Source organism: Talpa europaea, assembly GCF_964194135.1.
Source record: "Talpa europaea genome assembly, chromosome: 7".
NCBI lineage: Eukaryota > Metazoa > Chordata > Mammalia > Eulipotyphla > Talpidae > Talpa > Talpa europaea.
The window spans coordinates 44,955,635-44,983,132 of record NC_140074.1 but is presented as its reverse complement, the minus strand read 5'-3'; the positions used below and the strand labels follow the sequence as shown (position 1 = coordinate 44,983,132).

Here is a 27,498-nt window from a genome sequence, read left to right as displayed (position 1 = left end):
TTAGGTTGGTCATAGTTAAGGAAGTCAGGCAACTGACTGGGAAGGTCTTGAGCACCCTCTATGTCACCATGAGCAAACGTGGGTGAAACTTGACTAACCATTCAAATTTATCCTGTTTTGTCCAGAAACAAACTGGTATTCTTTTTTTCTTTAAAGATTTATTTATGCATATAAGAACTGGGTACAGGCCAGAGGCGTGGGGGGTGAGAGGATTCACCAGAGACAGAGCGGGGAGTAGAACAGGCAGATTGACTGAAATACACTTCTGAGGGGAGCAGCGGACAAGTCAGGAGAGGTCTGCCATGCCATGTGGGTATCTCCCTGGCCGGGGATCGAACTCATCCTGCAGTGGCTGCGGATAGCTTCATAGGTTGCATCTTAATCCCTTGCACCACCAGGGAGGCCCTGGTATTTGTTTTTCAACTCCAGTTTATTTAGATTTTGTAGAAACCCAATGTTTAGTCTGAAATAAAATGTATCAATAATATTTTGTGGATTATTGTTCTTAAAAACAATTTTTTAAAAGATTTTATTTATTTATATAAGCACTGGGTACAGTCAGAAGTGCAGGAGGAAGAGAGAATTCACCAGAGCCAGAGCGGGGAACAGAACAGGCAGACTGACGAAGTACACTGCTAAGGAGAGCAGCGGGTGCAACAGGAGAGGTCTGTGCACCATGTGGGACCCTTGCTGGCGGCCGGGGATCGAACCGGTGCTGCAGAGGCTGCGGGCAGCTTCGCAGCCCTGCGCTCAACTGCTGTGCCACCATGGGAGGCCCTTAAAAACAATTTATAACACCTTTCCTGTATTATTTTTACAACATTCTCACCTTGCTTAATATCTTATAATTTTTTTAAAAAAAGATTTATTTATATATACAAAAGCTGGGGTATAGGCCAGAGATATGGGGGGTGAGAGGATTCACCAGAGACAGAGTGGGGAACAGAACAGGCAGACTGACTGAAAACAAATATTCCTTATAGGTATATTTTCCTCTATATTTAGAGATTTCCTTAGTTAAATTCTGAAAGTTCACTCTGCTTCCCCTGTGAGTAATAGCAAATTTAACTCTAAAAGGTGTGTTATCATTAACCCCACTTTGTGACAAATAAGCTAAATTTAGAAAAGCTAAGAAGCTATTGAAATTGCAAAGGAAGATCCAGAACCAGGGTTTCTAGACCAGCTGTGTGAAGACCACAGGATTGATGAGGTGTAGTCTCTATCTGCAGGGAAGGTGTCATGCAGTGAGGGAACAGACATTTATAGGTGCCTGAGGCAGTGATGAGGAAGAGTATAACTGCAGCAGTGTGGGGGGGGGATGGGCTGGGGTTGGGGGTAGAGCCCAGAAAGGCTCTGCCAGGTGATATTTGCTCTGGCTTCTGAAAAATGGAGAGGATTCTGACAGGCGAATGGGAATAGGGGAAGGTCATAAGCAAAGGTACAGAATAAGACAACACAGGTCAATTCTGGGTGAAATTGAGTCCAAAGGTAACATGGTGCAGCAGGTTTTACAACAGGAGGTAAGGCTGGAAAGGTATGGGGGAATTAGATATGAAGAGCCTCAAGTTCCACACTCCTGAGATTGATTCTAAAATCAGGGATCACTTAGAGTCTTTGAGCACCAGCTTGAGGTCATGGGAGTCTATATTCCAGAAACCGGGGAGACAGAGGTGTGACAGGTGGCACTGTCTGGAAGTGGGAGGAAACCTAGGGAATGAGGTTAGAAGGATCACAACTGGCACTGAGGGGGCGGGCATGGGAAGAAATGGCAGCTTGTACAAAGCTGGAAACAGAACTCAAACAAATTTTTGTTTTTTTGGTCTGTTTGGTATTTCTAACTTGAGATGTGAGGATGTGTGTAGGTTAGTGGGAATTTGCTGGTAGAGTGGGAAGGTATGGACAGTATGGAGAACATAAAACAAGTTCTGGAGAAGCAGGCCACTGCTGCTTTGAAACCTTTGGAAGAAAAAAACGGAATTGGCAAAGTTCAAAATCTTGAGATTGAGAAGGCAGTTTTTAACAGACAGTCCTAATTAGTTTTGTAAGAACTGATAAGACAGGATCATCTGCCAAGGAGAAGAGGCATAAGTGAAGCAGAGAGGCAGGAGGACAAGATTGTGGAAAAAATGAAGGTTGCTTGGAGTATAGTTAATTGGGAATTTGTAAAAGATGAGTTGCTGAGCAGGGCTGTGCAGCTCCTATCTAATCACAGTTGATGTTATCTGCTTGCTCTACCTGTTAGTGAGATTCCATATAGTCCTCCTCCAATTTTCCATGATAAGTGAGAACCCATGTAACTTGAATAATTTAAATCTCCAGAGAGATCCCAAATCTCATTTAGCAATAAGGTATCTTAGTGTCCCCAGATGGAGTGTCAGATGCATCTTTTTTGACTATGGTATTTGTACATAGGGTTCTGTCAGAATTTGGAAATCTTTTTGACCCGTGAGAGCTCAGGGACCCCATATTGTGTTGGGTCAAGGAACCCAATTCAGTCAAGAAATAGCTGTGAGGAGTGGGCTAATCCAGTGAACGAGTGAACCCTGGAAGTCTGAGCAAACTCTGAAGTGAGCAGTTTGGCACCATGTAAAAAAATTGAAAATATATATTTTCAGCCAGCAGTTCTGTTCTGCAGAATTTGCTTTGTTAGAATGAAAGCTTTGAGACAGGTATAATCATATCTGTTTTGTTTCTGCTGAACCAGCAGTACCTAAGGTTGTTCCATACATATAATATGTGCTCAGTACATATTTGTTAAATAAATGTGTGACTGCTCATAAAAAATGGGCAGAGACACCATTCTCCACTAGTGTTCTCTGAGATCCAGTCACAGTCTTTCACTCCTGTGCTCCTGTTATGCCCCCTTCCTGTGCTGGGCCTTTGAACTTGCTGCCTATGTACCCATTTTTTCAGATTCTCTTATGCGATGCATTCATGTGAAATAGTGCTTTGTTTTTCTGAGCTTTTAACCCATTTTGTGATCATACATGTGCTAATGTAATTCTTTGAATAATATGTCTCATGAAGCTCTGATCTTCTTGAGAGCAGTGGTGTAGTTGATCACCATTACATTGGTAGGACCTAACTAGTACAGTGCCTGGTATAAAACAGAGCTCTCTCTCGCTCTCTCTCTCTCAAGTTTGGTACATTGTTTACAGCAGTAAAAACTTGGAAATGATCCAAATATGTGTCAAGGATTGTTAAATTATGTTATGCTACTCTGGAATTCTGTGTAACTGAAATAGTGAAATATGACTATGTATTAATTGGGGTCTTCATAAACAATGTATTATGTATTTTGATGTTTCAAATTGCAAATTTATGCATAATATGATCCTATTTTTATTAAAAATGTAAAAGAAATAAAAATCCCTTAGGCATATATATTTTGAGGAGAACAAATACTAGATGGATACATGATAAAATCTTAGTAGCGATTTATTTTTCAGTTACATAATCAAACGGCTTTTGTTTTCTTTCATGTATGACTTATTTAGGAAAAAATGTAATATTTTTGGGTCATGAATTCATGCCTCCCTTCATCTCTCCCTCCACTTCCACCCTCCCTCTCTTCTCTCTTTTAAATGTATTTAATGAACAGTTATGTGTCAGGCATATGTGCTAAGTATTACATATATAACTAACAAATACGCTGCATTTGACTTGCTAAACTGTTAGCTGGGGGCATAAACAAGTATGTGGTGATTCATAATGTATAAAACTATACAACACCCTGGACAGACAGTAGCGTGGGGTAGAGATTCTCCCTAGGACATTGTTTTGGATGACACTGTTTGTTGTTTGAGTACCTACTGGGTGCACAAAGCCGTGGATTGATTTAAATGCATTCCTTGTCCTCTGGAACTCATAAGCTGGCGGAGAGTGAAACAAGTATTTCTAATGTGTTTTGATATTTATTAGCAGCAAGGAACAGAAAAGCATAGCATGTGAAATGATCACTCAGGATGGCGAGAAAGAGGGAAAATACCCTGGATTATTCAGTGACAAACTAGTTGATTCTAGGTAATTAAGAGTGACTAATATTGTATTGTCTTTAAAGATACCATTTAGGGTCCATGATCATCCTGAAGTTTCTGATCCCACCCTTAGCCTTTCTTCCCAGTCACTTGTTTTATTCTGAATGAAACATGTCTTAGATTGCTTTCTTTTCCAGAGAAAATTCTTCAAATTGTTCACTTTTTAAATTATGGTAATTTCTGAGGTGGCAGATATGAATGAATAACTCTTGAATGCCCAGGAGTGGTAGGGAAGTGGCCCCAGCATCTTCAGCTTCACATGGTGGGAGCCAGCCAGCTGGGCTTCTTGCACAGCTACCCAGCTCCTGGGTGGCCTCTCTTCATTCACATGTACCTCTTTTGACCTTTGTATTACAGAATATAGACCAGGAATGTAAAAAAGGGCAACAACCTTAATGAGAGTCTCAAAGTACATGCGCAGGAAGCTTTATGCTGCCAGGGGCTCCTCAACCTTGGCACAAGCCTGCTCTGAAGGGCAAGCTGAGTGGGGCCAGATTAGGGATGAGCTGCTGCTAACAAGAGCAAGAAGTCCACTCTAGAGTCATTTTGTTACTGGTGGCTAGACTGACAAATTGGATTTTGTAGTCGGAGTAGGCTACTTTTCTTTTTTGCCCCCAGACTTGACAGTCATTACTGGGAGCAAACACCAGTAAGAAGTCCTGAAACTCCTGCTCTCAGCAAAGATTTCATAGCCATGTTCTGTTGCCATGAGGTTTCCTGTTACTAAGACTTCATTATTATTACAAACATGCAATGGAGCTTCATCATAAATAATTAAAAATCCCTGACAAAGAAAATGAGCTGAGCACATTCTGTGATATGGCAAACTGATTTTCCCTCTGCATCATAGTCGTCTGTTAGCCTGCTAATTCCCCAGACTCCATAATTAACAATGGGCAGCTCTGTTCTTGAGAGAATTACCCAGGTTTGGCTCTGGTGCCTCCTTTGTGGGGCAAAGGGCTGGGCTGGATTGGTTCCTACCAGTCTCTCAAATAGGACTTCCGTGTGCTTCCTATTGTAATTAAGTATCATTGTGATAACAGACATGTTTAGTCATTAGTAATGTAGATAACTTGTAGAAGACAAAACACAGCTGCCTGTATGATGTGTCATATGTAGTTGTTTACCTCTTTGAAGACAAAAAGTAAAAGAACTGAAAAATATTCAGATGCTAGAAGGTATCAGTAAGATCTACTGTATTCTGACATGCCTCATAAATAATTGGGGGCATGATATGAATAGAAATGATTATTATTGAGCCATTTTCTTCCCTAAGTTAATGACACAACAAAAAGAGGGAAGCTGAGGAGGGACTTTACTGAATGAAAAGGAACTAAGAAATAAAACACAGTGTGTCTCTTGTTTGGATTCTATGAGCAAAACAAGTTAAAAAGAAAAAGAAAGATATTCTTGGGTAATCCATGAAATTTTAATAGGGGTCAGGCATGGTAACAAAAATGATTCTTAGTTTTGTCACACTGACAATAGCATTGTGATTTATAAGAAAATGCCCATATAGTCTAGAGATGCATATAGAGATAAATGATACTTTTAGGGCAGGTGGGGTTTGCTCTGAGGTACTTTTGCAGAACAAATTTAAAGGACAGAATAAGTGAAGCAATGGTATAGTATGGCAAAATCTTGATGACTGTTGACAAGTTTATGGGGATTCATTTTACCATTCTCCAAAATTTTCTGTATAGTTGAAATGTTTCATAGGAATTATTTCGAAGTGACTGAGTTCTAAATTCTTTAGAAGGAAATAAATAGCTATTGAGCTATGTCAAGTTACTTCCAATGTTCCAGTCCAGCTTCTTTGGCTGTAAATTTCTGTGTGTTAACATGGGCATGGTGGATTAACTAAATAAACTCTAATAAACTGCTCTTCCCCAGAAAAAGTGTAGATAAAAAACTGTGAACAGGTTTATACCCTGGGTGCTTCACTGCCACTAGATAAGGAAATTAATATAAGGAAAAGGTATTTTTTTCTGATTGGGGAAGTTTCTATATTTGATCTTTGTCCATTCTTCTCTGTGTCTTGCCATCTCTCACATGGAGGAAGAGAGGATGTGCTCTGCTCCTATCAAACAGGTATGCTGACCAGCTCCTTCTCTTCTGAGAGCCTAAGACCCAGAGACCCTGGGGAAGTTCTTTCGTGCTCAGCTCTGAGGCCCTCTCTAACTAAGTGTCTGTTGTGATAGGAATCAGTTCCTTAATGTCAAGTAGCCGTACATGGTTACACACCCCATCATCAAAGCTTTGAATATCAACACTACCTCTTATTAGTTATGACCTTGGACGAATCAGTTACAGTCTCTGTGCTCTAGTTTCTCCTCTGTTAAAGGATGAAAATAAATAGCTGACTTACAGTGTAAAAATTAAATGAAATAATACATGTAAAGAAGTTATTGGAATACCTTGGACAGGGTATCTACTCATAAATGTCTTACATTTTTCTTAAATTTATTATATGAGTATTTCTGGAAAATCATGCATATTTGATCACTGAAAAAAGTATCTTATTGTTTATTCTTCCCATTTTAATACAAACTAAAAGAGGGTCCATTGGAAATGATTTGATTAAATCACTGTATTACTAGCAATACTGCTTTTTATTTTGTTACTGCTACTAAAGTTTTTAAGGATTTAGTACTATCCTTTATGTGGTATAGCTAATATAGAGAAATAACATGAAGGATGTGACGCTCTAGAAAGAACAAGAGTTTAGAAACTAGGCATCCCTGGATTGTAATGCTGATTTCTTTCCTTATTTGCCATATTGGATAATTCCTCTAGACCACATTTTTCTCAGTTCTGCAGTGGGGGAATATGATGCCCTCCCAAAGAAGAGCTGTTTGGGGTATTAGGAGAACCCTCACACAAATCTTGGGTGTAGGAAGTACTCGTTAAATGTGTTGGAGGTTATGACACTTCAGCACAGTATGCTGTGGTAAGAGTGGGGAGGAAGTGACAGACAGGACTCAAAGTCCTGGTGGTGAGACCACACTGCACCTTTGCTAAACGCTAAGGTTGCAACCTCTAATGGTTCACATGAAAGGTCTCAACTTCCTTTCTTTCTTTAAAGTTGCTAAATTCGCCAGAACCTATAAATTTATTGAAAAAATATACCCTAAGTACTTCTGATTTGCTTATTTACCTTATAACCTAACTGAGGCACACTGAGATTTCTAATCCTCTAAGATTTTTCATGAAGTGGGTAGTTTACCCTCAGATAATTAGGAATTGGATTAAACAATAAAATTGGCATTCTCTTGTATGCTACTTTCAAATACACATAGTTTCTATCCATTTCTCCTGAATTTGAGAGGTTAAGAAAACTTTAAAATATGTCTTGCTTTCTTTTTAGAATTTGTATCATTAACCAAAAAATTGTACTATTTCCAAAAGGCATTGTTCAATATTTTTAATTCACTCATAGATTCTTACCTATGCCCCATAAATGAAGTAGTATGCAAGTAAGAATGGAGAGTATATGTTTGATTTCCACACCAGTAACGTCATAGAATAAAAGCCAGGTCTGCTTGATACTAAGCAATTCTCTTCAGGTTTGCTCTTAAAGAAAACATTGTTTATGATTATCAAAAGTCATCATTTACAACTCTGTACAATATCACATCACTCTGAACATGGTCCATGAAAATGGACTTTGGCCTTGAAGAAACTAGTCTAGATAAAGTGGAAAGCAGCATTGAGCCTATGCATCAAATGATTCAAACCTGGGAAGCAGTTCTACAGATTGTACTCTGCAAGAACTGTCCCAACAACCCCAAGTTTGAATTAGGATATAAGTAGGAACAGTGAGTTATTGTCATTAAAAATGTAAGTATTCCGGGGTGGGGTGGGGGTCTAGTTATAAGGTTTTTGACCTAAGGATATGTTGATGCACACATGGGCAGAGGAATGCAATGATGACATTTCATCTCTTTCTTTCCAAAGAATGTACTTTGGAGATGCAAAAGTTGGGTACCTATTGTTGAAATATTCTTTATCAGACTCCTTGGTCAGCAGTGACAGTTGGAAAGACCAATTTTATTGGCAGGCAGCAGATTTTGCATAGCTGTTTGAGACTTTAAGTCTGTGCTGACAGTCTTACTCTCTTGTCTGCTAGAGCCAGGAGAGATTGTGTTCCAAGAACATATTTTAGAGTGTGTTCGCATAATAATGACCAGTTGAAGTGGGGTATGGTAAGGGTCTGAGCCTACTTAATGTATTTCTATGGCATTACAGAGTGGTAGAAGGTGTGCGTGGTGGGTGCAGAGCTACTGAGAGGCATGGGAGAGAGAGGAGGGGTGGGAACCGACAATAAGGTGCAAACCATGACTATAAAATTAGGTGAGGACAAATGCCTCAAGTGTGACAGGTAACATTTTAAGAAACACAATAGGGGCCTCCCTAGTGGCGCAAGGAGTTAAGACACAACTTATGAAGCTATCCACATACTGCAGCATGAGTTTCAATCCCCCGGCTGACTAGGGAGCTACCCACATGGCGCAGCAGACCTCTCCTGTCTCACCCACTGCTCCCCTCAGCAGTGTATTTCAGTCAGACCGCCTGTTTTGTTTCCCACTCTGTCTCTGGTGAATCCTCTCACCCTCATACCTCTGGCCTGTACCCCAGTTCTTGTAGTGCATAAATAAATAAATCTTAAAAAAAAAAAGAAACTCAATGGACTTGAAATCCATTTACAAGGCTGCATTTAAGAGTCCCTAGATTCCAAAGATGGATATACAAAACTAGAATCCATTATGCTCTTAAATAAAAAATATGGTGCTCAAAGATCTACTAGAAAGCAAAAGAAAAAGATGGAGAGGCTTTCTGGGAACAGATTCTTGACTTCTGAGAAAAGCCTGAAAAAAGCACAGTTTGATGAAATTAGTGTTTACAGGCTTATTTCTCATCTAGTTTCATGCCTGGAGTGATGACCTTGTTTCAGAGCTCAAGTTCAATAGATTTGTCCAGAAGGGTCAGTTGCTCGGAGTCTAAAATGTGCTTGAAGGGAGAATAAAAATTGAACAACTGAGGAATGAGTGGAAGAGAATTTTGGAATTTGCTCCAGAATTCCAAAGGATAGGTGGATAGCTCTGCGTGTATTGACATTTTCTGGATTGCTGGTGTAGAGGCCTCCATCATAAGAACTAGTGCACTTTTCAAAGTTCTGAGCTCACATATTCATTAAGCAAGAGGAGTGGAAAGAGGAAGCCCTTCCTTCCTATATTTGAGTTCAGTCCATGGGCAGAGATGGCCTGATACTGGAGATTGATGAAAGGCATGTTGGTGGCATCCACATACAGGGGCATAGCAATGACAGCATGTATGCAGCTTTGCAATATGAACTTAAATGCCAAATTGTCTCCATATTTTTGTATATACAGATGGGCAAGGTGAGTGAATTACTGATATTTAAAATTAAAATAATCATTTCCCTATCCCTTCCCCCCCCACCAAAAAAAAAAAAACACCACCAAACAAACAATTTCGTGAAGGGAAAGAGTCCAACAAAAATTCTACACAGAAACTAGATAAGAACTGTTAATTCAAAAGCTAGCTGGAGAGGGAGTGAGAGAAAACGTGTGTTGGGGCCAGTGAGGTTAGGCAAGCTAAGAATAACTTAGTGGAGGCTGTGTATAAGATTTTAAAAAATAGCAGAGTGGTTACTGTAAAAAATATCAAATATTAAAGTAAGGGCAATGAAAGCTGCTTGTTTTTGCTAAAATGCTGACTGAAGTGCATTTTGTCTTTGAACATTTGTTAATGAATTAGAAAGTTAAAATGCTGTGAAACAGACAAAATGAATGGAATTTTAAGCATTGTCTTTTTATACCATGACTTAAATGATCAGTCTCAAATGATTCCAAGGTAGTGTAAAGGATTCCGGCACAAAGATGTTACATCTTGATCATGCTCTTCAGTGCACTTTTAGTTCAGTGCTGTTTTATGACATTTCTCATTCTCATATATCTCCACCCCCTCTATTTTCAGGATAAGATAAGAGCCTTTAAGAAATGACTATTACTCAAGCTTTCCTAGACACAACTTAAGTAATGCTGGGTGGTTAAGATAAGTGCATCAACTTTTTACAGTCTAATCTTATGTTTGTTAGTGGTCTGACAGAGTGACCATGGAGGACCCAGCTACCCAAATAACTTGTGCACAGACACGTGATAATGGCACTTTGCACAGGGAACAGAATTAAGACACATTCCATGAGAGTGATGAGTGTGTTGAAAAGAAGGGGAAAAACAGCATTTTGCATGAACATTTCCATGAAAAATTGAAGAATATAGAGTGTTTCAAACAAGCAAATAAGCATCTATTTGGAGGAATTGTTTTTATGTTTTGTAAGTAGATGGAAGGAATAACTAATTTGTACTTTTGCTTGTTTTAGTTCAGTATGTATGCTTTGATTGTTAGAGACTATCTGCATTTAAAATGAATTCAAATTGACTTTCACAGAAACATTCTAAAGATTCTAGAGATCCATAAGATCGAAAATTGGATAAAATGCCAATTTATTAAAATTTCTATGCCACGGTAATTTAAAATGCTAGGGAAAAATATCAAAAGAATAGATATTATCAAGGTAGTAGTGCATTGAGTAAGAAATAAACGATTTATTTTGACAAAGAGAAGCAAACTAATTTAATACAGCAAGCAGAGCTCATTAGAGACTATGATAATAAAGGGAAGAGGAAAAAAAAAACAAGGAACATTTCTGTCTCATGTTGTGGGTCTAGGAGAGACAGCAAATTGGAAATGGTCATGCAGCATGAGCTGCGGTCTGGAAAGATCAACATTTGTCAGTAAAATTTGGGATAATGATTCCTCTTTTGAAATGTTCTGAAAGTGCCCAGAAAGCCATATTTACAGACAAAAGCAAGATGCTAGACTCAGCTCTGAAATGAATAAACATCCACATTAAAGATGAGATAGGCTTGAATGAATCTTTGAGACAGATATGCTTTGAGTAAGTGAAGTGGATTGTTTGTGCTATTAAGAAATGATACGTGATGTTTCAAAGGAAAACTGCACATGAGGATGTAGAACAACAAAAACAAATTTAGGCTTATGGGCAGAGTAGAACATTTTTCTGGTTTTCTAATTTGATTTGCCATGATGAAAATGGAATCTTTTCTATGCACATTGCCATTCTCTACTTTCTCTGAGGGTGCAAATGGATTTTGTGCTTTGAAGACACTTAGGGGACTTTCCTGGGCTAATTGTTAGTGAATAATTTGGAGGCTCCTATTCAGCTGTTCTGATTTACGGGAATACTTATGTTCCTTATCTTTCTTGTAAACCTAAGCCAAAGACTTATTTCCAGAAGCTGGCATTCTTCTCAACCAGTGTCCCATGCATGGAATAAACAGACTGTTGGGTTATTTTTTTCCTTTCTTTTTAAGGGTCAGGTATTTTCTCTATCTTTTTTAAAGGAAACAGAATCCCAACTACAAGATAACCCCCAATAAGCATTATAAATAGTCACCTTATATTTTGAGGTATTAAAGGTTTAGTGATGTTCCGTAGACATTTATAAATGACTTTACTTGTGTAGCTAACTACTTGTCTCCTTCCTGTCTTGACTCCAATTCATCTAGTAAAGTTGGTTAACTGAGCAATTATTGCTGTGCATTCTTAATTAGATATTTTATCTGGAAACACTAACTTTGAAAGATAAGCATTCCAGAAGTCACTTAAGAATTAGTCTTCCAGGGGCCTCCCATGTGAGGCAAGGGGTTAAGACGCAACCTGTGAAGCTATCTGCAGCCACTGCAGCATGAGTTCAACCCCCAGCCAGGGAGCTACCCACATGGCGCAGCAGACCTCTCCTGATTCGCCCGCTGCTCTGCTCAACAGTGTACTTCGCTCAATCCGCCTTTCGGTTCCCCACTCTGTCTCTGGTGAATCCTCTCACCGCCCACACGTCTGGCCTGTACCCCAGTTCTTGTATGCATAAATAAATAAATCTTTAAAAAAAAAGTATTAGTCTTCTGAAATCTATATATTAGCAAGTGGCATTATTGCTAGCTGTCTGGCAATAGAAACTTGGAGATTCTCAAACTTTTTAATCTCAGCACCTCTTTACATTCCTAAAAATTATTGTGGACTCACAGCAGTTTGGACTTTTTAAAATATGGGTTAGGTCTGTTGTTATTTACCCTATTAAAAATTAAAATTGTGATACTCTCAAAGCTTAAGCAAATGTTCCATTACCTGTCAGAGACGTTCTTACATGTCTGTAGCTTCTGGAAAACTCCAGTAAAGAATCAAGAGAGAATGTGAGCAGTGAAGACATATATCTTACTGCTATATGAAAGTAATTAGACCTTCTGAACTTTTGTCAAGGGTCTTGCAATCTCCTAAAGTGTCCATATTATACTTTGACAACTAGATGTAGAATAATTGCTAAAAAAATAGAATCTTTGCATGAGGCAGTGTTAGATTATATCAGTTTTTATAAAATCTTATTGAAGGATATGGATGAAATATCATGGCATAAAATTCAATGAAATGACAGCAGAAGCCTCAAGAATAATGTTAAGTTGTGTATATTACTCTATGTGATTAACATTTCATACTAACTTTATGCTAATACATATTTATACATATACATAGTACATTTATGTCATATGCCTTGAATATATGTAATGTTTGTAATAATAATGTGAATATTCTTTAGATGGGAGGATTATGAGTTATATTATTCTGAGTCTCTAGTTGTGACCTCTAAAACAGCGAGCACACCTTAGCAGAAGATCCTGTTTTCAACTGGTATTCCTTACGCTTGTCCTTGAGCACAAAACTATCTAGAAAGCTACAAACATAGTCTTGTCTTTGAGGCAGATAGAAGTTTACTGAGTGAAAGAAGTGAAAAAGAAACAATCTGATTTATTCTCAGCCTAATGATCAGTCCATGACTAAGCCCTAAAAAGTATTTAATTCCTTTGATAAAGGCCCCCAAAAAGGATTAAATCCATTTTGGTTTGAAATATAGACTGAAAGAGTAAATAAGTTTGCTTTAAGATCTTTACCTTGAAATGTAGGAAATGTTTTAGTTTTTACTAGCACTGACTGTCTCTGCTAATATTTAGGAATTTTGATTCATTTATTTGTTAGGTCGTTGGTCAAAGCAAGCTTGAATTTCTTTCCAAATGTGGAAGGTCCCATTCAACTTTTCTAGGCAACTGCTTCTCTGTGTTTTTTATTATTATTATTATTATTATTATTTTGGATGACTAAATGGTAGCGTTGCCAAACCTCACATGTAGCTTTAGTAAGGTAGATGCAGGATGTACAGGCAAGTAGTTTCTCTACTGCACATTCCTTTTTGTGATTCATTATTCAGCCGCAGACAATATCAATTCTCAATACGGTTTATCTTTACATCATTTACTCTTTGATTTGTAAACATCTTATTATCAGATGATGTAAATTTGAATAACACACCAACCAACCCAAATCTTTTCTGCTAAACAATTCCCTTTGCTTAAGCCATAAGAATCTATTTTTTTTTTATAAATTTTATTGTTATATTCCCCATACAATTGCAGCCCCCCATTCTGACCTCAATCCCAACCCTCCCGCCCCCGCCCCCCTAAAAGTGTCTCTGGTTCATAGTTTTTTGTTGATTTTGATTTTCACTTTCTTATAGTTATTCATTTTCCTGGTCCCTTATTTAAGTTTTCTAGATTCCTGCTATGAGTGAGGCCATCCGGTATTTTTCTTTTTCTTTTTGGCTTATTTCGCTGAGCATGATCCCTTCCAGCGCCATCCATGTTGCAGCAAATTACATGTGTTTATCTTTTTTGAATGCTGAGTAATATTCCATGGTATATATGTACCACATCTTCTTGATCCAGTCATCTATTTTTGGGCATTTGGGTTGTTTCCAAAGCTTAGCTATTGTAAACAGTGCTGCTATAAACATAGGGGTGCAGGTGTTCTTTGGAATTGATGTTTCTGTGTCCTTTGGGTAAATACCTAGGAGTGGAATTGCTGGATCATATGGAAGCTCTATGTTTAGTAGGTCCAGAAATCTCCACACAGCTTTCCACAGTGGTTGGACCAGTTTGCACTCCCACCAACAGTGCAGAAGAGTTCCTTTTTCTCCACACCCTCGCCAACATTTGTTGTTGCTAGTTTTTTTTAATATGTGCCATTCTCACTGGTGTAAGATGGTATCTCATGGTAGTTTTGATTTGCATTTCCCTGATGACAAGTGATGTTGAACATTTTTTCATATGCCTGTTGGCCATTTGCATTTCCTCTTCAGAGAAGTTTCTTTTAAGCTCTTCTGCCCATTTTTTGACTGGATTATTTTCTTTGTTGTTGTTGAGTCTCATCAGCTCTTTGCAGATTTTTGTGATCAGTCCTTTATCATTAGTGTTGGGTGCAAAAATGTTCTCCCAGTTGGTGGGGTTTCTCTTTGTTTTTGTTATTGTCTCTTTTGCTGTGCAAAAGCTCTTTAATTTGATGTAGTCCCAGCTGTTTATCTTTGCCTTCACTATCACTGCTTTGGGTGATGTGTCTGTAAAGATGTCTTTGATGTGCAAATCACGTAGTGTTTCGCCTGTATTTCCTTCTATATATTTTATGGTTTCAGGTCTTATGTCTAGTTCTTTAATCCATTTTGAGTTGATTTTTGTGTATGGTGTGAGGTGGTGGTCAAGCTTCATTCTTTTGCATGTAGCGACCCAGTTTTCCCAGCACCATTTATTGAACAAACTTTCTTTGCTCCAATGCATATTCTTTGCTCCTTTGTCAAAGATTAGTTGACCATAAATCTGTGGGTTTATTTCTGGATTTTCTATTCGATTCCATTGGTCTGTATGTCTGTTCTTGTTCCAATACCATGCAGTTTTGATGATTATGGCTTTGTAGTATAGTTTGAAGTCTGGGAGTCTGATGCCTCCATTCCCTTCTTTTTTTTTCAGGAGAGCTTTGGCTATTCGGGGTTTTTTGTGATTCCATATGAATTTCATCAATAATTGTTCTATTTCTTTGAAGAATGACATTGAAATTTTGATTGGAATAGCATTGAATCTGTATATTGCTTTTGGAAGGATGGCCATTTTAATAATGTTTATTCTTCCAATCCATGAGCAGGGGATGTCTCTCCATTTCTTTGTGTCTTCTTCTATTTCTTTTAACAGTGTTTTATAGTTTTCTTTGTATAGGTCCTTTACCTCAAGAATCTATTTTTAAAAAGAATTGGTAGAACTGTAGTGACCACACCTGAAGGGACAAATCCTATATTATGAAAAAATAATCAAGGATGTTTAATAAATAAATACAAATAAATAGAATTCATTCCAGGAGTTTGTGGGACATTGCTTCTGCACTGTAGTAATTCAGAATGTCCCCACTTTATGAGAAGAAATGGTTGGAATATTAGAAATTGACTATTGGGTGTATGTATATAATAATGTACATCTGAAGAAGTGTGACCCTGAATCATATACAGGGTTGTAATCTAATGGTATTTCAATTAACAAAAAGTACAAAGTTAATTAAAATAAATGGATTTTTTTCTTAGAGTATAGTCACTGCCAAAAGATTTAATATATTCATATTTAATAATATATTCGGTTGAATAGTATATTTAAATTAATAGTAAGACATGTTTTCTGACAATTTTCTCCAGTTTTAATTTTACAAATAAAATGTTGGTGCTGCTGAAGACATATTAAAGCATTTTTTTAGGTGGCTAAATCACATTAAAAGTTTAAACCTTAGGGGGGGAAATTTTTAAATTTTAAAATTCTTTTAATATCAGTGCTTACTGAATTTGAAACTAGTTTCAACAAACGACAAAGCCAAGGTGATAACGCCACACTATTGTCCTTAAAAGAGAAACTTTTATTCTTCTATACTCTCCTTTACTCTCAATATCCTGGTCACTAAATATGGGTCATCTCCCTCACCACAGGCTAGCAATTCTATGGCACCAGCTACATGTCCTACAATTCAATATCTGACACTGTTTACCTGGAGGTAGTGTCAAACCCTACAGGGTCAGTCCCACGGGACCACCCTACTTCAGATACCAATCATATATCCAGGTGGTTACTTGGGCTTCTGACCAGCTGGTGATAAATTGGAGATTTCCACAACATTCTTTTTGGGTTTGACAATTTACTAGAGTAGCTCAGAGAACTCAGGAAAACAATTCCTGAGTTGTTAATTACTAAATTAACAATTACTAAATTTTCAATTTAATTACAAAAGGATACAACTCAGGAATAACCAGATGGAAGAGATTGCACAGTGCAGGGTATGTAGGCAGACACAGCTCTTCTCTGTCCTCTCTAGACGCCACCCTTCTAGTACCTCCACGTGTTCACCAGCCCAGAGGCTCTCTCAACCCTGTATTTTAAGGAATCTTCTGGGGCTTCGTTATGTAAGTGTGATTGATAGACTGTTGGTATTTGTGTATTAATTCAGTTGAGCGGCTGAAAACTCCAGCCCTCTAATCATGTGGTTGATTTCCCCTAACAGCCAGCCCCCATCCTGTGGTGATCTAGGGACTTCTCAAAGATCACTCACTGGCGTAAACTCTTCGAGATGAAAAGGGCTGGTTATGAATAACAAGACTCTCAGTCACCTTTATGATTATTATCACTCAGGAAATTCTTTTGCGCCAACGTCCTTGTTCTTTTTCTTTCATTCACTCTTTTTTTTTTAATCAATTTTAGGGAGATGTAAGCTGTCTTCAGTCATAAATGATTTCCATAAGTTTGAAAAGCTTTTTCACTTCTAGGGAGACAATAACCTCATATTTTGGGGATTGGTAGTTTCAAAATTGGGAAAACAAAGGCAGTCTTTAGGGACTATAAATGAAGAATACTCTAGCTCCTGAAACGAGTTTATAATTCCTATGCTTTTTCCTTTCCAAACTCAGTTACTAAAACAATTAGCCCTCAAAAGTGTTGTACTGGAGAGAGAAGGCCCTCTCCATAATAAGGAGAAAGAAGGTAGTTCATTAAAAATTACTAGATACTTTTCAGCAAGCTCTTTTAGAGTTCCAGTTCATTGGAATTTTCTTTTCATCATCATCTTTATTCTGCTGTGTAGCTGGCTGGTTTGGCATTCCCGGTCTCTGGGTAAGCTGACTTCCTGAGATGAGCAGAACTGACTTCTATCAGTATCCTCATGCGTGTGAGCTCTGCAGTTTTGGAAGAAGGCCAAGACCCTGGGCACATTTTTTTTTTTATTTTCCTCATCTCTCATTTCCTTAGTTATAAAGTAAAAACATGGGACTAAAATGTCTGTAAAATCATTCCCAACTCTGTTATTATTGTAACAATGATGACTATAATTTCTAACTTTGGATGCCTTGCAAGGGGCCAGGGGTCTTTAGAAACTCAGCAGGTAGATAATACCATTTGCTCTGTTTTATTAGTGAAATCTTTGAGAAGGTGGTGGATTTTCAGCTAATGAGAGTTGCCATTTCAATACATGATATCACTGCTTTTTTAGTGATTCTTGCTGCTTCCAAAAAAGGGAAAAATAAATGTCAGTTTTATTGAAGACTTGCTTGCTGTATGCCAAGCAGTGTTCCAGGCACTTTGTGTGACAAGCCAACCATACCTCAAGACTGAACAGCCACAGACTGCCCACATTGTAAAAGAATGGACTTCTCTCAGAGCACCAGCAGACAGCAGGAGAGGTATGGGCTGGAGTTTCGACCTTAGTTTGGGGGCTGGCAGTGGAATGGAACAGAGAACAGATTCTCCAGGAATCTCTAGTCTTTGGAACCAAGAACTAAGATTCCTAACTCCTTATTCAACATTATGGAAAGATTTGCTTTTGTTGCAGCTTGCTTCATTCATTGTTTTTTTCATGCTTTAAATATTTTCCTCACTTCAGTAAGTCCCCTTTTGGTTTCATAATCCTTTGCCTTTTTTCTTCCTCTGAAGTATAACATTGTGGACACATAGGGCAGGGTGACCAGCACACTGATTAGAGACAGCTGGTCTTTATCGTCCTGAAGGCAGCTGGCACTCCAGGAGGAATGGAGAGCAACAGACTTCACACCCGCATAGGAACTTGCCAGAAACAAGTGCTAGAGGAATTACTACACTCTGTAACAGTTGATTTTTTTTTTCCTTCCCCAGTTCCAACCCTGAGAGTATTTCTGAAGCTACAGAAATATTAGTAGTTTGAACATGTTCTGGGTGGGACTCTTTTGACAATTATTGGATGATTTGCTTCTTACCTAGGGTAGCCAACCAAACAGATTTTCTTTTTCCTTATCTTTGTGTCTGCTTTGAGAATGTATTGGTAGATCAAACACATATTCTCATCTTAAGCTAAACCCACCTTCCTGAAACACCAAAATCTTAAGAAGAATCTGGGAACCTATGATAATGTTAAACAAACTTGATAGTTTCTATTTTATGAATTATCTTGACTATTTTGTGGGGTTGGTTAGACAGGGAGCAGGAATTAGACAGTTTGGGATTGGGGTAAGATAAGGAAAAATGGGAGTATTGCATGGTAGGGAATGAAGTTTCCTCCAGAAAATAAAGGCTGTCCATTCCCTTGTTCACAAGTGTTCCAGAGACTCAACATAGGAGCAAGTGTATTAAAACCCAAGCATTGTAATAAAGCCCCAGCTTCTTTCTGTGAGTCTGCCTAGAAAAGCCTGTGCTGATTCTTGGTTTCTTCTGTCAACAAACCTCATTATGGATGCCTTTCCATGTCAGTTGGCCACCTTTTTGTAGCCTCTTCTATGCATGGTTGAATAGTTTCTGGTTTCATAATCAATCCAGATTGCTGGGATTTACACTGTTTCTGGTGCTTCACTAATATAAGCAATGCAGCAGTAAAATTCTTGAAAACCTTTTACACTTGTTTGATTGTAACCCTTAAGTAAACTCCTAGAAATGTTATTTGTTGGGTCAAAAGTGCTTGCCGCAATGCCCTCCAAGATGGCTTATTTTTCTAGGCTTTTGGGTATAGTTTAGATCACTTAAATACAAAATGTGAAACAACATTTCTCCCCTTTTACATCTTTTGTATCATGTAGAGATGGAGTAAGAATCTCACATTGACTCATGTCCTAACAGGTCTGTCTTTTCTGTAAAGACATGAAAATAAACCCATACTATCATTTAAAGTGGTTCTTATAGATGATTCATTCACACAGTGGCAGTTCTCAGAGCATGAATCCTCTTCACCCTTGGATGGTATTCACAAAACTTAATGAAAGATAATAATTAGGCAGAAGGTAGGCAGTAACTGAAAGGGTCAACCAACTTTTCCATCTGTTAAAAAAATAATCAGCCGAAGGGACACTGTTCCTTTCTTCATCAAAGAGGTTTATAGCTACTCCTATTTTCCATGCATTGTTTTGGGTGCTTGGGATACCAGATATTGGCCCCTGCCCCTGTGCTGCTGATGTTATAGTGTGTCTCTGTGTAGACATGTATGTACTGGGGGTGGGGGTCTTAGTATAGAAAATCACACCTAATTTACACAGTATGTTATAAGATGATCAATGTTATAGTAACAGAATAGATAGCAGTATGAGGGAGATGTGGCACATGGTACAGAACTTAGGAAGCAATTAGCAATCCTGAGATCCTGTCAAGACCTGCAGGAGGGTGGAATGAGCTGACCTATGCCTGTCAGGGCCATGCCAGAAATAAGACCCTGAGGCACTTGCCTGCCATGCTCCAGCACAGCAAGGACTTGAAGAGTTGTTGTTACCCACCCACATGCACAAACCCAGAGCACACTCAGCCCTAATTCCTGAGTTGCTCATGGTCCTCTAAAGCGTGATCTTCAGCCAGAGACCTGTCAGCAATGCACAGATAGACCCCAGAAGCAGGTCCTCATCAGACCTTGAAAAGTGCAGAATCACACTCAATGTGTACTGCTACATAACAGAATATGAAGTGGTCCTAGAGAGAAGTATATGATGAATGTCAATTATTTTTCACACTCATCTAAATAAAATTTAGGCTGTTGCAAAGTTAGTGAAAGAGGCTTTCTAAAATGAAATTATAGTCCAGTGAAGAAATCTAAACTATGTGAGAAAAGGAACTTGAGTGGAACTATAAAGAATCAGCCAGGTTATCTTTCTCAACTCTCTACTATTTTACTGTGAAGGAAACTGAGAGACAGTTTTCAGAGTTGTTGCCAAGTTTGTATGAACTAGCTACTGAGTTGCTGTGAGTCTGTTTCACAAACTGAATTCTCTTTCCCATGACAGGTCTCTCCCAGGACCACTGTGCTTCTGTCAAGCTTCCTTGTTTGTTAGAGTGGCTGTTTGATAATTACATTACTAGATAACTTTTAATTATGGTATAATTTCCTCTCACTTCTCCTTGAGGTGATAATCGATTTTCTACTCCTTAAAATGCGGTGTGGTGTGGTTGGACACTAAATGAATTACTGTGTTTTGTATTTTCCTTGAAGGAAAATGTAATGTATACATTATGAAAACCAGACAGGGCTGGTAAGATATAGCTGACTGGGATTTTTCAAGCTCAGCAGCATACTTTTCATACCCGAAGAGTAGTATTTGAGTTCCACTTTAATGAAATGGTTAGATGAGATTTTTCAGATCTGGTTTGAAAAACTTTCTATTGAACCTCACTCTTCTGAATCTGCCTCTTGAGTGACTACTTTGTAACAGTACAGTTTTTAAATCAAAAAGATATGTATAATTTTTAACATAATGTAGACCTTGTCTACAAATATTTATTAGATGTCAAATGATTGGTTGTCAAGAAACTGATAATCAGAGCTAGAATTTGTCCTTCTCGTAAGTCTGAATAGATACTATTTAAAGGCATGTGTCCAAATGAAAGAACAATCAGCTTTCATTAAGAACAATCACATTAACACTCAATACAGAGAAAAAGAAAAATAGGTATTTTAGAATTACAGATAAAGCTGCAATGTTTTCCTATCTCCAAATGTTTTCGTGTGCTGTGCTCTTTGTCATGACTTTTCTTCACTTTTGTTCATCTTAAAATATTACACAAAATCTCTTACACATTTAAAAATACCTCAAATGTTTATTCTAATAGGATTATAATAAGTGTTAATTTTTATGCCCTTTCTCTCTCTTTTTTTTCAGGAACTTGATTGTCATGATTTCTTTAAATCAAATAATTAGAAATTAAAATGTCACTCTAAGAAAAATAAGGAAGCCAAAATACTAGGTGCATTTTATGGCCCAGAAAGTATTATATACTTGTGTTTTATATGAATGCATTTAAATCTCAAGAATCGTGTGTAATAGATATTGTGATTCCCATTTGAGAGATGAAGAATCCAGCACTTGAAGATGTAATTGCCAATAGCCTATAAGACATGGAGGTGATATCCCAGATGCCAGGCAGTTTTGAATTAAAAAGCACAGTCCTTTCTCTTCCCCTTTTTCCCATTACCTGGAGCCCATTACCAATTTTTTTTTCAGTTGATTGTAGCTCTTCTGTACTTAGAAGGGTTTATTTAAAAAAAAAAAAAATCCTCCTCTGCTTTGCATAATTCCTACCAGAGATCCTTAAATGGGAGCTGGTAGTCAAGGTATAAACTAAATAAAGATTCATTAAACAAATGTTCACTGATCATAACAATATGTTCTAAAAACTGCACTTGGTGCTGGGATTAGAGAAGAGGAAACTTTCTCTGCTTCTGCCCTATGGAGCACCAGGCTCCAGGGAAAAAGCAAGCTTTTGTCAGTGAAAGGGCTGACAGTGTGCTGGACATTCAGGAAGAGGTGTAGCTGGGACACACTTATTGGAGTTATTAGAACTTGAACCTGCAGGGTAGTAAATAAGAATTACAAAGTGGGCATGTCATAAGTAGCTGTGTTATGTGCAGGGCAGATTAAACCCATTTTCTCCTGCACTGTCCCCCTAAACGTATTTTATTCCTGTTTCATAGTTTGGTACGACATGAGAGCATAATAATTTTATATGAAACTTTTCTAATTAAAGCAATTTCTTTAACTGTACCATACTCCTCCTCAAATAACAAGCCTCACTTGGGGAAAACAAACATTTATTACCCATCTATGATTTTTTCTCACTCGGCAGAGTTCAATAATTTGAAAAATATTACAACGTTTCCTCAATAAATATACAGAATCCATGCTTGAAAATGTACTGACTTGTCCCCTCTGGCTCTGGTGAATTCTCTCACCCTCCCATGCTTCTGACTGTACCCAGTGCTTGTATAAATAATAAAATAAATCTTTAAAAAAAAAAAAAGAAAATGTACTGACTTGTCTATCAGCTAGCAGTTCAGCTCCAAATTTCAGGTGTCCATTGAAATGAACTGATGGGTTTTTAGTCACCTTCATCATCAAATAATAAAAACCTTTATAATGAAGGGCCTATGAAATTGAATAGGGACTATAAATAAATTATATCATAGCACAAAATATTTGAATAGCTTCCACAGATTATTATTTGGAGAGAATTGGTCTGCAAGACAAGCATTAAATACATAATTAGATAAGTAGGGATGTTACAGGGTGATTGCAGCTACCTACCATTCATTTATAGGACTTGCTCTTCATTCTTGGCATTATCTTTACTGCAAATGGTTCATCTTAAGTGCTTCCAAGTATGAGATTTTTTGGCTAGTATGTTGAAAATAAACTTAGTTGAAAGGGTTTATTACATTTAATTTACAGTATAATAAACATCTATTTTAATTGATTTTTCCTCAGTTACTTTATTTGGAGGATTATGGCCTTTTAAGGTTAGATTTGGTGGTTTAAGAGGTAATCAAAGTCAAGTTGAGAATATTGTTGTGGGAGCTAACTCACACTCCTGTAACTCTCCATATTTTTCATTGCTTTCAGAGACTGGAATGCAAGCCAGTTCACTATTTATGACTGACCTGGGGCTAGTCCTACTTTTTTATCCTATCAAATAGGTATACTAATAAGACTTACCTTGTCAGGTTATTCGCCAGCTCAAAAAAGATGAGGATCAAGTGAGAATTAACATCCAGTAGCTTAGCATAATAACTGACTCCTAGTAAGCAAATCATTTCATAAACATTAGCTGGAAACAATCAGTTTAGGGCAGTCCAGTACAGGAGCTGTGTTTGCTTATCCTCATTTAGAGTTACAATTACAGTAGCATCAACAATAGCTGTAATAGGTACCATTTACTGAGTAGAAGTGCCAAGTACATAATTTCATCGGCTCTTTACCACCACTGTGTAAAGGAGAGTTGTAGTCATCCTGTGGAATAGAATGATTAAGTAACTTGCCTGAACGCACCAGATAATCCTGTAGCTTGGTGCTAGGAATTTCATGAAGGCTTGTCTGAAAAGCTCTCTACCTCAGTTGATGGTTACAACATTGCCCCTACCAGCAGGAGCTCTGCCTTGTCCTGGGATTCATTGGGGGAGAAGACCAGATTTTGCCTTCAGCACCCCTGCTCACTGGATTCCTGTTCCCCAGGGTCCTGTTCCCATTCTTTTTCTTCTTCAGGGGCTATTTTAAAAAAAGTCAATGGTTACCCTTTGTGCCTATTGGAAGGTATATATAGAATGTGACATTTGTTTGGCATTTAGAGCTGTGGTATAAGCTATCTTAGAAATAAGAAGTAAATAATAATCCTGGCAGTGAGAAGATATGGCAGAAAATTGTGTGCATGGTATGAGAGTGGCAGGGTTTGGGAAACTCTCCTATATGTCTACTGTTAACATATCTTCATTTTCTCTCTCTTTTTAGCCAACCACTCCCTGCAACAGTGAGTTGAAATCAGCTAGTGTGATTATGGTGTGGCAATGTGATTATGGTTGGGCAGAGTGGGGGTAAGGCCCTTATTTTGTTTGGCTTCCATGGACTCTGCTGTCTATCTAGCATGGCATTCACGTTTTATCTCTCATTTTGTGAGATTCCCATTGTCCGAGTGATTGAAGAGGAAAGTGAGGCCTTCAGTGTTGTGGCTTCTGTAATTTTCCTAATTACTAGGAAAAGGGTGACCAGTTTATGAGCTCAGCTTCTGAGGCTCTTTATTGGCATTTAAATTGGCTCTCATCTATGAAAGTGGACATTTTCCAAGGCCTTTCCCCATTCCTGAAAGCTCCGTGGAGATCATCTTTGCGGGAAGCAAATCCATAAAGTAATTAGCTGATGAGTAGATGGACCTGCCTGTAGTGAAGACTCAGGCTCTCAACCTAATAGCTTTTCAGCCTGGCTAATGGTTCCTATCTTCTTTGGGGGTAGTTAGCACAACTGATTTTTGCTGAGCCTGGTAAAATGTTAAATTATATCTATGTTTACACTTATTCTGAGGGCAAAGATATGAGTTAATAGAACCCCTGACCCATTTACTGAAGACAGTCACACGTGCTGCTTAGAGGATTTAATTTCTAACACAAATGGAGGTAGTTCTAAGATGTTGAGTGACCTGTTGACTATTTTTAAATTTGAAGATGTGAGGGCTATTAGTGATCTGAAGCAATTATGAAGTCCTTTCTTCTTCACTCTGTGGCTATTTCACTCAGTCATAACCAGAAAATCTGTTTTTCAGTTATTTCAGTGGGTCAACTAAATCACATTGGCCTTTAAACGTTAGAGGGTTTTGCCTCACCCAGCCACCATGACAGTAGCAGTGATTGACACAAAAGTTCACGGGGCATAGAAGAACATGGGGAGATCCTCCTGCCCTAAAGGCTAACTCCAGACTCTTTGAAATCACCAATTCTTTTCCTTTGAGGTGCTGATTGTCTAGTTTTAGCTACAAATCCCTGGACTCTACTGGGTGAAGATGGAACATGCTGAGAGGGCATGGGTGATGGGCAGAGGCACCTTGACGGGAAGAGCACCTTGGAATTTGGGTCACTGCCTGGAGAGTTCATGCCGAATCCAGAAATGAGTACAAGGTTCTAGAGAAGGGAAGTAGGACCATAAAAAAGATTCACCTCAGTGGACTCAATCAGGTCAGTCAGCCTGAGCTTGATATACTATGTGATGTGCCTATTGCAGCCTGGCTATTTTCTATACTAAAGAAAAAGAAATGATAGAAGGCTTTAATGCATTGGTGTGAAACACCATGATCATGAAATTTGAATACAAATGCATCAGTGTTTTATTTATGTCCTTAATTTGTTCAGTGCCTAGGCACACAGCTGGAACCAGCAGCATTATGTGTGGCTGCCTTTCATTGTCTTCCTCCACATATTTCCTCTTCCCCTGCTCCCTCCTTCTGGCCCTTCCTACCCCTTCCTACCCCTTCCTCATTTTTACCTGTCAGGAAAGGCCACCAAAACAAAACACCTGCCAACAAACTCCTAAATGCATTGTTTGTAGTAAGAGAAGAGCAGCTTAGTGATTTGATTCCCGCATATGCTTTCATTTGGGAGGAAATTTCAACTCCTGGAAGCACAGCAAATAAATATAAAATAAATAGGCATCTCTGCCATTAGCCCTGTTAGAGAACACATAAGCATTTATTTCCCTTGGGGGTAAAGTCAAGCTGCAGAGGATAATAAATATAATAAGGTTCATTTCCTTCTTGTACCCAACCACAAGTACATTTGAGCTTTTATATCTTGCATGTGAAAGCAGATAGAGATATTTCATTGTGCCGGCAAACATCTGTTCACCACCTTTACTGCAATTCCATTTCTGTTCCTCAGCTAGCTTCAGCTTAGTGGGGTGTTTGAGTGTTATAGCATCATCAGGATTAGACCCCAAGGGAGAAATACAAAACCTTATTCTATTATACTTTCCAGTACATTCTTCCTTCTGGCAAAGCAAATTTGTTTGCTGTTCCCTCCCTCTAGTGCCTTTGTGGGAACATCCTCATGACCTGAGGTATTCTCTTACTCTCCTTTAAGCTACTTCTTCCTTCTGCACCTTGGATTTTCTGTTCTTTTCAAAAATAGTCCTTACCTCTGGGATACAGCACAATCAGTTTGCAAAACCATTAGGTATGTGGTGTTGCCCCTTTTGTATGTCTGTGCATGGAGTGTGTGTGCGGAGGCTGGTCTTCTATAAAGCGCACAGGACCAGGAGTCATTATGTGCAACCCTGGGCTTTGTTTCCATTTCTCTGGGCTTCAGTGTCCCCATCTGTGAAATGAAGAATAATTTCTTCCATACCAGTCACACAAGTTTGTGGTCAAGAACACAGTGTGCTAACGTGGATTAAGATGTGTTTTGTAATTTGTACCTCATGTGAAATATATGTATGTAGTGTGAGTTTCTTGAAGTCAGAAACAGTTTCTCACACAGTAGAAACTGTATCATAAGTAGATTTAGTCTATAGTAAAATCAACTTACACATCATGCCCCCCCACTCTGAAGCTAAGCCTTGACTCTCAGTGCTCCAGGGAAGGGAAAACTATAGATGAACTCTTAATTAAAAGAAAAAAGAAAAAGAAAAAGAAATTAGTTTTTGACCTTTAAGCTTCCAAGAACTTTTGACCTTTAACTTCCTTCTCCATTAAGGGTAATTTGACAGTGATTTTAGGAATCTTCACAGGTAATGTTGACCATATATAATTTTTATTTTAAGTGCAAACTTTATAAGCAAACCATAGTACATTTGCATTGTATTCCACATAGTTCCAATAGTTTAGTTCTCTGCTGAGTGGGTGCTCAATAAATATTCAGTATTACATAATATATATATAGCAGGAGGTTATAAAACTTTGACAAACAAGTAATGGCATTTGCTCTTCAGGAAAATTTGAATACTCATGCTATCTATTTTTTGATTTGAAGGAACTACTAGATGCATTTCTTTTAAACTGTGGAATAAAATAAGTTTAAATTTGACATACATGAGATGATAATTTAGGGTATAGCAATGTTTTGTCCAGACTTTCAGTCTCTTACTTTTGCTTCTTGCATATGACCATTTATGTCAGTATACACAGAGAATCACACCCACACATCCTGGGAAGTCTAAATGCTGTTGAAATAATTAGAAAATTTCAAATTGTCCAATAGGAATACTCTTTCCCTGATGGCAGCTGGAGAAGCATTAGTTTTAAGTTTTAGTCACTCAGGTAGTATAATTCTCCAGTTCTATTATAGATCAGAAAAGACTGATATTTTTCTAGCACACTTTGGACAATCGACACATCTTTATCACTCTGGGAGTCAGGCCTTGGGAGCAGAGCAAGAGAAGGGTATGGAGAAGCAGCAGCCAGCAGGAAACAGTATTTCAATAACTTGTCTTTGAAAAGATAATAAAAGCAATCAGAAAAGCTGACAGTTGTTGAAGACCTATCTGAGATTTTTGTAAAAGGTTTGCCCCCATTTCTATTCCTCTCCCCCCTATAGAACCCCAAGCCATGTTTGCCATGTGGAGAAACAAGGAGAAATCTGATCTATCTGGGTGTTTTGAAGAGAACTTTTCTGAGCTCTACATTTAACCCATCTCATTGAGCTGCTGTCATCCCTGACTCCTAAGCATAATACTGGTAATGAGTTGAGGTTGTGACTTGGG

General features: G+C 38.1%; 1 protein-coding gene across 1 annotated transcript in view; it reads left to right on the top strand.

The window, feature by feature from the left end:
• The window catches only part of LOC311174419 (guanine nucleotide-binding protein G(q) subunit alpha), a gene marked incomplete at both ends in the record, with an annotated part of 282,309 nt that overhangs the window by 119,538 nt on the left and 135,273 nt on the right, over positions 1-27,498 (top strand). The gene's annotated exons all lie outside the window — the stretch shown is intronic.